The sequence below is a fragment of the Saccoglossus kowalevskii genome, chromosome 12, assembly GCF_978046115.1.
Source record: "Saccoglossus kowalevskii chromosome 12, keSacKowa6.1, whole genome shotgun sequence".
NCBI lineage: Eukaryota > Metazoa > Hemichordata > Enteropneusta > Harrimaniidae > Saccoglossus > Saccoglossus kowalevskii.
This window is the reverse complement of record NC_140652.1, coordinates 26,552,995-26,566,047: the sequence shown is the minus strand read 5'-3', so window position 1 is coordinate 26,566,047 and position 13,053 is coordinate 26,552,995.

Sequence of the window (13,053 nt, the reverse complement as noted above, 5' to 3'; positions counted from 1 at the left end):
CAGGCAAAAGGTAGGATACACCAAGGGAGGGGTGAAATACACCAAGGGAGGGGGAAAATACACCAAGGGAGGGGGAAAATACACCAAGGGAGGGGGAAGATACACCAAGGGAGGGGTGAAATACAATGGAGGGGGAAAATACACCAAGGGAGGGGTGAAATACAATGGAGGGGGGAAATACACCAAGGGAGGGGGAAATACACCAAGGGAGGGGGAAAATACACCAAGGGAGAGGGAAAATACACCAAGGGAGAGGGAAAATACACCAAGGGAGGGGTGAAATACACTGAGGAAGGAATGAGCATCAAATCTGTCGAACAATCATCCTCAAAGCATACAGAGGCAGGGTTGGGATATACTACAAGGCAAGGGTGATAATTAATACACCAAGGGAGGGGTGAAATACAAGGAGTGGGGAAATAAACCAAGAGGAGTGAATTACACCAAGAGAGGAGTGAAATACAAGGGATGGGGAAAATACGCCAAGGGAGGGAGAAATACACCAAGGGAGGGGGAAAATACAAGGGATGGGGAAAATACGCCAAGGGAGGGGTGAAATACAATGGAGAGAGAAAATACACCAAGGGAGGGGGAAATACACCAAGGGAGGGGTGAAATACAATGGAGGGGAAAATACGCCAAGGGAGGGGGAAATACACCAAGGGAGGGGGGGGAAATACAATGGAGAGAGAAAATACACCAAGGGAGGGGGAAATACACCAAGGGAGGGGGAAAATACAAGGGATGGGGAAAATACGCCAAGGGAGGGGTGAAATACAATGGAAAGAGAAAATACACCATGGGGGGGAAATACACCAAGGGAGGGGAAAATACGCCAAGGGATGGGAAAATACGCCAAGGGAGGGGGGAAATACAATGGAGAGAGAAAATACACCAAGGGAGGGGAAAATACGCCAAGGGAGGGGTGAAATACAAGGGATGGGGAAAATACACCAAGGGAGAGGGAAAATACACCAAGAGAGGGGGGAAATACACCAAGGGATGGGGAAAATACGCCAAGGGAGGGGTGAAATACAATGGAGAGAGAAAATACACCAAGGGAGGGGGGAAATACACCAAGGGAGGGGAAAATACGCCAAGGGAGGGGAAAATACGCCAAGGGAGGGGGAAAATACACCAAGGGAGGGGTAAAATACAAGGGATGGGGGAATACACCAAGGGAGGGGGAAATACAATGGAGAGAGAAAATACACCAAGGGAGGGGGAAATACAATGGAGAGAGAAAATACACCAAGGGAGGGGGAAATACACCAAGAGAGGAGTGAAATACAAGGGATGGGGAAATACGCCAAGGAAGGAGTGAAATACAAGGGATGCGGGAAATACAAGGGATGGGGAAATACGCCAAGAAAGGAGTGAGCATCAAATCTGTCAGACAATCATTCCCAAAGTCCACAGGGAAAAGGTAGGATACACCAAGGGAGGGGTGAAATACACCAAGAGAGGAGTGAAATACAAGGGATGGGGAAAATACACCAAGGGAGGGGGAAATACACCAAGAGAGGAGTGAAATACAAGGGATGGGGAAAATATGCCAAGGGAGGGGGAAATACACCAAGGGAGGGGGAAATACAAGGGATGGGGAAATACGCCAAGGAAGGAGTGAAATACAAGGGATGGGGAAATATGCCAAGGGAGGGGTGAAATACAAGGGATGGGGAAATACGCAAAGGAAAGAGTGAAATACAAGGGATGCGGAAAATACAAAGGAGGGGGAAATACGCCAAGAAAGGAGTGAGCATCAAATCTGTCAGACAATCATTCCCAAAGTCCACAGGGAAAAGGTAGGATACAGCAAGGGAGGGGTGAAATTCAAGGGAAGGGGAAATACAAGGGAGGGGGAAATACACCAAGGGATGGGTGAAATACAAGGGATGGGGAAATACAAGGGAGGGGGAAATACACCAAGGGATGGGTGAAATACAAGGGATGGGGAAATACAAGGGATGGGGAAATACAAGGGAGGGGGATATACACCAAGGGATGGGTGAAATACAAGGGATGGGGAAATACAAGGGAGGGGGAAATACACCAAGGGATGGGTGAAATACAAGGGATGGGGAAATACAAGGGAGGGGGAAATACACCAAAGGATGGGTGAAATACAAGGGATGGGGAAATACAAGGGAGGGGGAAATACACCAATGGATGGGTGAAATACAAGGGATGGGGAAATACAAGGGAGGGGGAAATACACCAAGGGATGGGTGAAATACAGAAGAGGGGAAAATACACCAAGGGAGGGGTGAAGTACAAGGGAAGTTTTGTTTTGATGATTCTGATATGAGACAGCATGTAAATTCCATATCTACAAAATCACCAATAATGGCTTTCTATTCTGTCAATTTGAAATTCTTTTTCTTTTCACATATGAATAATTAAATCATGTATCCCACTGGAAATGCTCCTCAACCCTTTGTCTCAGGTCATTCATCAATTTTTAATCAAAGACATAGCGTAGAATCCAAATTAAACTCTGCAAGACATCTAACTTTTCATTCATACCTATAGTGATACCCCGTGGATCACTTATATAGCAATGAAATGAAATCACATTCCTTCAATCATACCACAAGAAGTGGACAGAGTGACTGACATCCACACATTCTCTGGTTGACATCTTTTGATTTCATCATCTCATTTTATTAAAACTATTTTTTGGAAGATCTTTGACTTACCTTACTCTCACTAACCACCATCCCACCTCAAAAATGCAAAACTATCAAGCATTCCCACTGAGACTAATTGCCTCATGTTTCAAGTTTTCTGTTCCAAATTTGTTCCCTCTGATGCAAAAACTGTCTCATAGAAAAGGAAATTTATAAAATTATGTGAACTGAAAATATAAACAACATGTTATCTTATAAAAATATTTGTTACTAATAAGGAAAACAGACAATTCATAAAATGTAACATTTGGGGACATAATCTCTGTCTCCGAGTTTAATTTTACATTTATTTATTAACACACAACATCCCCTGGGAGGGATGAAAAGGGTTACAAATCATATATTAGTAAAAGAAAAATAAATACATGAAAAGTGAAGAAACAAAAATCATAAAGAAGAAAAAAGAAAAAGGAAAAAAAAATGATAAAAATTTGAATACAAGGAATGTGTTACTGGCTTAGTTTATGAAGGTGCTGCTGTCTTATATTGAAACAGTTTTTTTGTGCTAAAGAAATTGACATTTTCTCATCACTTAGTGAATATGAATTCATTTTCATTACTGAGTTTGTCAAAATTTGGTATACATTTATTAGCTATGATGTAAAGTTTTAGTTTTATTCCATTGTACGAGGACAATTCATGACAAAATGTTGTACATAGTCTTTTCAAAACTTATACAATACAATTTTCTGTTCAACTGCGAGATCTTTCGAGTTGCGTGAACGACGTGTTAAATGTCTGCTACAAAAATCTAATGATTTGATTTGAACTTGAATTTCTTTATTTCGTAGATCACATCGAATCTGATCTTTGAGAGAGGAATATTGCGTTTGAATATCCTTACTTCATCGAAATTGACCATCATCAAATGTGTACAGCACATTATTGAGTATCAAAATATCATTGAAAAATATTTTCGCGTTTGTCGAATCCCATGTGATATTTGTCGCCACTACAATGCAATGACCTTTGTTTGTCCTGTTTTTACATTCAATTTCACGCATAACCTGTGATCTCACAGTAAACGGAAAATGTATTTTTTATTTCATATGTGTAGGTTTCATCTTTAGGATATGACACACATCATCAAGCGACAATGTTACAAGAAATACAACACGTCTCTTTTTCAATCAATCAACAACCTACAACTTACATGTCACTTATTAAGTTTTGTCTAAAGTAGCCATTAAGGATTGAGACAGGATGCCGTACTCAAATGCCAGCAAAAGCAAAAGGGTATGTCTCTTCTGTAACACAAATCAGATAGAAGATGAGCAACATTTTGTGACGTCCGTCTAAAGCCAACAAAGAACCATTCATGAAAGCACGGAAAATATCCACACATTCCAATCAAATCAACAATGACGCCTAATTCAGCTTTATCTTGAACAATAAATCATGTCCATCCTTTCAGACCAATATATGTAGATCTGTTTTGAATCTAGACAATTTGCAGATTTTCAATTATGACTATTTTTCATTTTTATTGTACCAGTAATTTCTCAGTGTTTTATTTTTTTGGACAAGATTTTTTTTTAATATGTTTTTTGCGAAGTGGATCATTATCATCAATTCCAATAGGTGTTAACACATCGCTTCCAAATGCCGTCACATTTAGTATATCGAACAGTACATATGGCGTCAGCAAATGATGAGTTAAGTGATTAAATAAATAAAACTACACTATAATGAGAATTTAACTTGTGAAACCCAAAAATCTATGTTTTAAGAGAAAATGAATGGTACATTAAGAATGCACCCGTGATGTCCACAGTGAAATCAGCACTCTGTAAAACTAAATAGATCTCCATCAACTTATTTTGATTGTCACAATGAAATGCAACATTCCCTGATTGATTATAATGTCCATGCTGTCTCAGACAAGATTACATCATAAATATTGCAACTGACATTAACAATAAAAGACAAATCAATTCTGTGATTGATTTTCAACTTAATGTATTTCACAATTTAATTGTCATGTGAAAGTGACAGTAATCACTTTGCAGCTCAATCTAGTATAAGGAGATATTAACGTGACTCACACACTTTCACTGAGTATGCATGTCTTCCCAATATATTCTGACTACTGACACTTGTAAGGAACTTTCATCAGTCCAAACTTGTTTTTAGGAAACTCAATCATTTCAATCACTCAATTATAGTTAAATATATATTTTAAGGTATCAAATTTAGCAATAAATTACACATGTTTATGTATAAGAAATTAGTGTACCAACTGGTTTACTGAGCATGCACTTGTTGAAGGTGTTTGTCAGTGTACATTTACATTTGTTAGAACCAGCAAAGAAAATGTTATTTGCTGTTGCAGTATATATGAATAAAAATTTATTGTGATCATTTAAAAAAAAATACATTTAATTTGGTTTTATGAGAAACAAATGTTTTGTTTGTGTAAATGTGTCCTGACAAACCTAACAACAGTAACATAGTAACCACAAATTGTAAGTTTTAAAGCGAGAGAGTCGTCACCTGCGCATGCATCAGATGGCCATAGCGTGTCATTGTTTACAAACAATCGTCTACCCATGTATCTTTACGTTTTTAGCGTGTGTGTTGTTGCTTGGGACTCAATTCCCGCGCGTGAGCAAGTGACGACCATCCCATATTATTTGATTGGTTCATGATATAGATTGTCAGACATTGTAAGGTGGTTTGCAGAGAAAATAAAAAAAAACTTATGTGTATTGGAAAGACAATTACACATAGACTTCACAGGCTTATTTCGGCAGATGGAATGTTTAGGGACTGGATATTGATAGAATCATTGCATTATGGTACAGTAATTAAAATAACAATCTAATTTAATTAAACTACATCTGTACCTAAAAACTAGGTTGTTAAAAATATCAAATAAATGAAACAATGTTCCTCTTTTTATTATCTAATGTACAGATAATGGTTATACACAACTGTGATGACATGCGCTGAAAATGACAAATCTGAGACACACATTTCTAGAAATTACATAAATAATTGAGTCTCATCTAGATCGGTGCCTCAATTATGGCCCAGAATTTGCTGAGGTTGTTTTTTTAGTACTTCGCATTTCAGAAGGGTGTTTATTTTAGTACTCTGCACATGAGAAGGTTGTTTATTTTTAAATTAGTACTCTACACATCAGAAGGGTGTTTATTTTCCATCAAGAAAAGAACTACAAGTTGGATATTTAATGTGCTCATTATTATTTCCACAGCTAATCCTTTTTATGGGGATGGCCATGTTGCTTAGCAATGCTATTGGTTAGGAAAGTTGCAGCTCTGTACACTTTCCTTTTTTACAACATTCTGTATTGACAAAAAATGACAAATTAAATTTATTTGTTTCTTAAGCAATTAAGAGCGTATGTTAATATTATACAGATATGGATTGTATGTATATGGATAATATGGATTGGGAAAGTTGACTACAAAGTGATGAAACTCTTTGTTACGTGCAGTGGCGAGGTGATCAAATGACAGTTACAGACAGCCTACCGAAGCCACTGACATTTTGAAAACTCTTTGTCAAGACATACAAGAAAAACAAACCTGTTTTCTCTGAGGCTGTTTCTCTTACAGTGCAATTATTTACACAATGAGAATGTCTCAATGAACTCCACTGTGCTTCCTATCATACCATACCAAAGTAAAATACTGTAAAACACATTGAAAAAGCTACATGTCATTTTATCAAATTTGACTATGTATAAAATAACATAAGTGCTAACAATCTCATTGGGGATGTACTTAAAATATCAAAATTATGGATTAGCTAAATTAGCTAAAAAGACATATTTTACAGTAAATAAACAATAAATAAAAAAATTTAATGAACCATTAATACGGGCACACCAATGTGCAATCTGATTAAAATCTGATGTAGTGTACGGGCTTTAATTATTTTGGCTATAAACATATTTTAATTTTATTTTTTATTCCTTTTGTTATTAATTCCTTTTTATTTTATTGTTATTTTACTTTTATTTTGATTTCGTCTTTTTTTTTAATTCTGCCCTACCTACATCTGATCCGACGCCTATGTAAGTCCCATTCAAATCTCGCGTAAGTAACAGCCAATCACAGCCCCCCTTTTATACAGGCTGTCGGTTGCTCACTTTTCAGTGTAGCGATACTCTACGGGCAATCTTTCTGTACATTATATTTTGCCACTTGAATAAACCATTAATAGAAAATTGCTAGTATATTTTTATTTACAAAAGAAATTCCACAGCATTTTACAATTTTTGTCTTTACATTGAATATTTGTTTCACTTCCAACAAATGTGTACACTTCCAGGTACATTTTCGTCAGCCAAGGTTCGTTCATTCAGTCATCGCTTCAATTTTACATCAAACACTGAGCATAATTATCTAGAATGAAAGCGAAAAAATAAGTAAATCGAAATGATTAGAACACTGTAAACAACTATAGTAAACAATGCAAACTGATTTTAAATTGTATAACGGTCACCGGCCCACGGCATCAACGCAGAAAATTGGAGCAACAAAATATTTCCTGATCATTTGCGATGTGTTCCAAATAAAATATTTTATTCCAGTCCAAATCAGCTCAATTACTTTAATAAAGAGTTATTGTATAATGTACAAAATGTTGATATATTTCGATGAATATTTACAGCTACGGCTTCAATACCGTCGACGATTTTGGCCCGATCGTCAACAAAACATCACCCGTCTCCAAGGCAAGCGACTGGAAAATGACACCGGTGTTCGGTCGAACAGATGGAAACAAAATCGCCACTCCCAGAATAACTACGCAAAATAACGATCTAAACTCGAACCATTCGAGCCACAATATTAACATAAAAATGACTTTCGTTGCATGTACCATTAATTAACTAAACTTACCGAAAAGCCGTGTTATTCTCGGTCGCTAACGTCGGTATAATCCGCCATTTTATTTGAGTGTGTTTGCCACTCTGCCCGGTGACGTCATCATGTGCGCTATAGAAGGAGGTCTGTGATTCGTTGACTAAAATCGTCGATAGTGGGTCTCGTTGAAATCTCGTTACATAGGCATCGGGTCAGATGTAGGTAGGGCGGAATTAAAAAAAAATCACAAAATCAAAATCAAAGTAAAATAATAAAATAAAAAGGCATTAATAACAAAAGCAATAAAAAATAAAATGAAATAAGTTTATAGCCAAAATAATTAAAGCCCGTACACTACATCAGATTTTAATCAGATTGACCAATGTGGAGTATTTCCTACACCCAGCCCTCCCCTCAACTATCAAATGGAATAAGCCAACCATTTGATTAATTCACTATGTTTATTGAACACAACTTAATTTTAAGACCAATTTTCACAATAATAAAAAGAAGTGAGAAAAGCTAGTTATTGATGTTATTTATAGGATTTATCACTGAAATATCACCTTTGAATTAATAATTTATGATCTGTTAAACATTACGAGAGAGATTGAAAGGTTGAGTCAGCAAGAACGATACATCCACGCACTTTGCTACATCTATGATGGTTATGGACAGACACTTTCGAATTAAAATCAAAGATACCTTCCCTCGGGGATGTAAACTAAAAATGGAACCATTAAAAGGTGTTATTAAGAGTTATAAGGGAAGTCAACACTGTAATGATGTCGTAAGGTTGATCAATACATTTTCACTATTTGCGCAGTTATTTGCGCAAGTAATTAACAATTTTCTGTTTGCAGCCTCAGTCCATGTTTTATAGGTTGAATGTTGAAATAAAAATGACCCCTCTCCACTCAAAAATTACAATGAACAAGACTTTCACCACCAGTTCCCACTTTTCATCACAAATTCACAAAATAGTCCTGTGTATAGTCTGTTCTTTCCTTCAGAAAATTGTGACAAAAATAATCAAATGAGTAAAAACTAGAAATTTTATCTGTTGGCCACGAAATTAAGTTTCATTTCCAGAAATATTAAAGAATATAAGAAAAGAATGCAAACAAATCTGGGTGAAAATATCCAGTGGTGAAAAAGTTAAACTGTGAAAGTTATATTCAAAAACTGACAGCATATATTGATATCATATAACCCCAAGAATTATTCATTGCAGAAAAGACTATCAAGAAATTAAAACTTAGGTTTATGTTGAAAATTTAAGTATGTCGCCCTCTATAGTCTGAAATAAAATAATTTTGTTTTTTCTTTACAAATAAGATATTCAATAGAGGGTGCTAGACATACCTATAACAATTCTTATTCAGGCAGATTGAGTGAATTTAACATGTTACAAATATTGTGCAAATATATCATGTGATAAATGAAGTGATAAACAAAAAGCAACAGAGTGACTGACTAACACAAAACTATAAGGAAAGTTACAGTTTTCAAATCAGTGTTGTGAACTTGATGAAAACATACATGTATCTCCCATGAAACTATGGGTGATTCTACCATGAGTTACGCATATTTGATCTCAGTAAAATAGATGCATTCACCCAATGCAGGCATAGCTTATAAGCCATGGAAATTAAAAACAAAACAGCTGCCGGTGAAGTCAAATTGTAAAAGAAGATCATTGTGTCAACACAGGTGGCGCTATTCAGCACAGACCTGTGTCTTATGACGCATAACAAGCGTCTGAAGGCTAAATATTCATCCGCCACCATTTTACTTTACTGTTTCTTCCGCGGAACTGTATACAAGTATTTTTCTTGTTTTGAACACATTCTCTCCCGATTTTTAGCAATATTTAATCTTTAATGAGTTGATCAATTGAAATAACGCACAACACTCACCAGAATGTCTTATTTTATTAACATTAAAATGCATGTAAATTGGGAGGTAAAAGGTCTAATTTTTCTGACACGCAGATTGCTGCAAACTAACCAAATAGCGCCACATGTGTTGACACAATGTGGAAATAGTTCTGACCACTTTTCCCATAGTTCCACGCGCAGTATGTGTCAGATCGGTTGGTTTGCGGCGATCTGCGTTTCAATGAAAGAGGATACATTATTTAAAACACCCTTGCTGAGCAAGATCTGCCAAGATGGCAAATCAAACGATAATTGGCTGGCGAAGAAGACAAAGTTTACTGCATTCACCTCATCATAGGTAAATACTCAAAATGTAAAAGTTTGTGTGTAAAAGTTTAAACTAAGCTAACAAAATTGATGAAATTTAATAAACAACAACCCCCTAAGTTTGCCTAGATTATCACACAGTGTCCAAACTGATAATTAATACATGTATTCAACTGATATTAAAAAAATATATATATTAATAAAAATACTATCAGCCCATATTGATAATATAATAGATTTTCCAAAATTAGTTTATACTGAAAAGTGTGAATTATTAGAATAACATTCGAATAGAATAATAAAAATGTGAAATGTATGTGCCCCAATAATATTTGTTGATCTAAATCCCATCCTAAGATTTCTTTTATAGTGTTGAATAATAATCTCATGTCAATCATTTTTTTCAACAATCCTAACTCATCAACCGCTGAAAACCTCCATGGATAGTCAGAGATTGTCAATATCTATTGTATAAAAAAACTCCAGCAGGCGATATATTTGAAACCCATTCATCATTTAATGGAATGTCTGCTTTTCTAAATTCAATTCTAAACTTATTTGTACAGGCTACATGTTAAAAACAAGCAGCCTCTTGGCTGAGATAGCTCCACTGTTAGCGATGCACATTTCAATTAAAGAACAGAAGATATCATTAGAAAATGAACAATATGGATAGTATCAATGCAATGGGACTGGCTGTTTCCAACAAGAATTCAAAAATATCATTTTTCACCATAAATGATTGTGGTTTTTTAACAAGAAGAAAATATCACTTTTTACCAAAAATGACAAAAATATTCACCAAAATTAGAGAATTAAAGATATCATTACAAAATGAACAAATCTGAGAGAGGTCCACATGTAGTACCTATATATGTAATATCAAATCAATTGGACTTGCGGTTTTTAACAAGAAGTTGAAAATATCACTTTTTACCAAAAATGACAAAAATATTCACCAAAATTAGAGAATTGACGATATCATTACAAAATGAACAAATCTGAGAGTGGTCCACATGTAGTACCTATATATGTAATATCAAAGCAATTGGACTTGTGGTTTTTAACAAGAAGTCGAAAATATCACTTTTTACCAAAAATGACAAAAATATTCACCAAAATTGGAGAATTAAAGATATCATTACAAAATGAACAAATCTGAGAGAGGTCCACATGTAGTACCTATATATGTAGTATCAAAGCAATTGGACTTGCGGTTTTTAACAAGAAGTTGAAAATATCACTTTTTACCAAAAATGACAAAAATATTCACCAAAATTAGAGAATTGAAGATATCATTACAAAATGAACAAATCTGAGAGAGGTCTACCCAAGGTACATATACACCAAGTATCAAAGCATTCAGGTTTGTAGTTTTCAAGAAGAAGTTGAAAAAGTAAAACATTGACACGGACGACGGACGACGACGGACAGTCACTCATATGATAAGCTCCGCTCGACAAAGTCGACAGCGGAGCTAAAAAATAAAACGTAGAAAAAGGAACAAGCCACTTAAGAGTCAAAATACCTTAGCTGCCTTTGAAGAATGTCTTCCTCAAAATTAAGTTGATAATGTTCTACAAGATGTAATCATTTGCCATGTCTTGTCATATCACTACAATGGTAGCTTATTTAGTTGGTTGTTGCCATGGCAATTACATGTAAATACCCACATAAAAAGTATCAAAGCAATTAAGCTGGGAATTTTCAAGAAGAAGTTAAAATACCATTTTTTTATTGACAAAAATATTAACCAAAAATAGAAAATTGAAGATATAAACAAATCTGAGATGGATTAGGTTAAGATTTCCAGATTCATACTGAAACTGAAAGTATTCATACAGCCATTCACACCTACACAATCACTTCGAGTGGATGAAATAAATGATGATATGGAATGCCTTTTGATTTGAGAAACTAGACGACAGTTACACTTACTATTAGGCATTTAATTTTTTGCTGCTCAAAATTTTTGTGATTTGATGATTACTTCTGAACACAGAAAACCATGGTACTAGTATATCATCTATTGAATAATAGCATATTTAAAAACATGCTCTTGAATAATCAGAATGACATATTCAGTCTTAAGATAAAGGATAAAGCACGACTCCCTCTGTAGTTCATTTGCAAATTTTCAAATCTGTCAATAGATGGCGCTATAACTATTCATCCACCACACTGGAAAATATACATCTCAGCAAAAAACACTGAAATGTCTAGACCTGTGATTGAGACATGAAATTTGGAAACCGATGGTGTCATGGATGGATTTGAACTGAAGTGATACACTTATACTCAAAATATAGTAAGCATGAGCCTTCGTGTTGGTTCGGATGTATTCAATCCTTCGGATCTATTGAGGAATCCAGGGTGTCACATTGATACATTTGCTTCCCCATAAACAGATTTCAAATTATTCAAACCGTAGTAGTACTGAACAGTTAATTCACGCTTATATATAATCTCTAGATTGGATTATATTAATAGTCTATATATCCATCTTCCTGATTATCTGATTGCCCAAATATTCGAAATTCCGCAGCTCGATTGGTTACCGTTTCACGTAACCACGAGCACATAACTCCTGTTCTTCAAAATCTTCACTGGTTACCTGGTTGCCTGGTTACCTGTTTCCCAGCGTATCTTTTGAAGGTTTCAATGTTTGTATACAAGATTTTACACAAAGAAGCTCTATCTTATCTATCCGACCTCATTACTACTGTAAAATCTGTATTAGAAGCCGCATCCCTAATAGAAGTCGCACCCATTCTCTTTGAATGTTTGAGAACCAAAAATTCATCATTTCTCATATGTGTAGATGCTCTAATAGAAGCCGCATCCCCTCTGTTGCATTGTACCATTTTAATAGAAGCCGCGGTTTCTAATACAGATTTTACAGTACTGCAGTTCCAGTAATAGGCAAACTTGTTCTTTGTCCACTATAAGGTTATTTGAACCCCGTTATAAACAAGAGCATTACGGAAAGGGGGAATTTTCAGTTGCTGCACTCAAGCTCTGGAATGCACCTCCCAGAGCTCTTTGGCTGGCACCCACTTTGCCTGCTTTCAAGTCTCAACTAAAAACTCATCTTTACCATATAGCTTACCATAGTACATCAGTACAATGATGTATTTTTATCTGGTTTTATTATAATCTTATTTTTCTAAATAATGTGTTTTTCCAACTATTTTTATGTAAAGCACAACGAGATTTAATGTTTTAAGTAATGCGCTATATAACAATTAAAATAATAATAATAACAATTAAAATGAGTCTCTTTAGAAAATAGTTTTACAAATATCCCAATATTAAAATCCT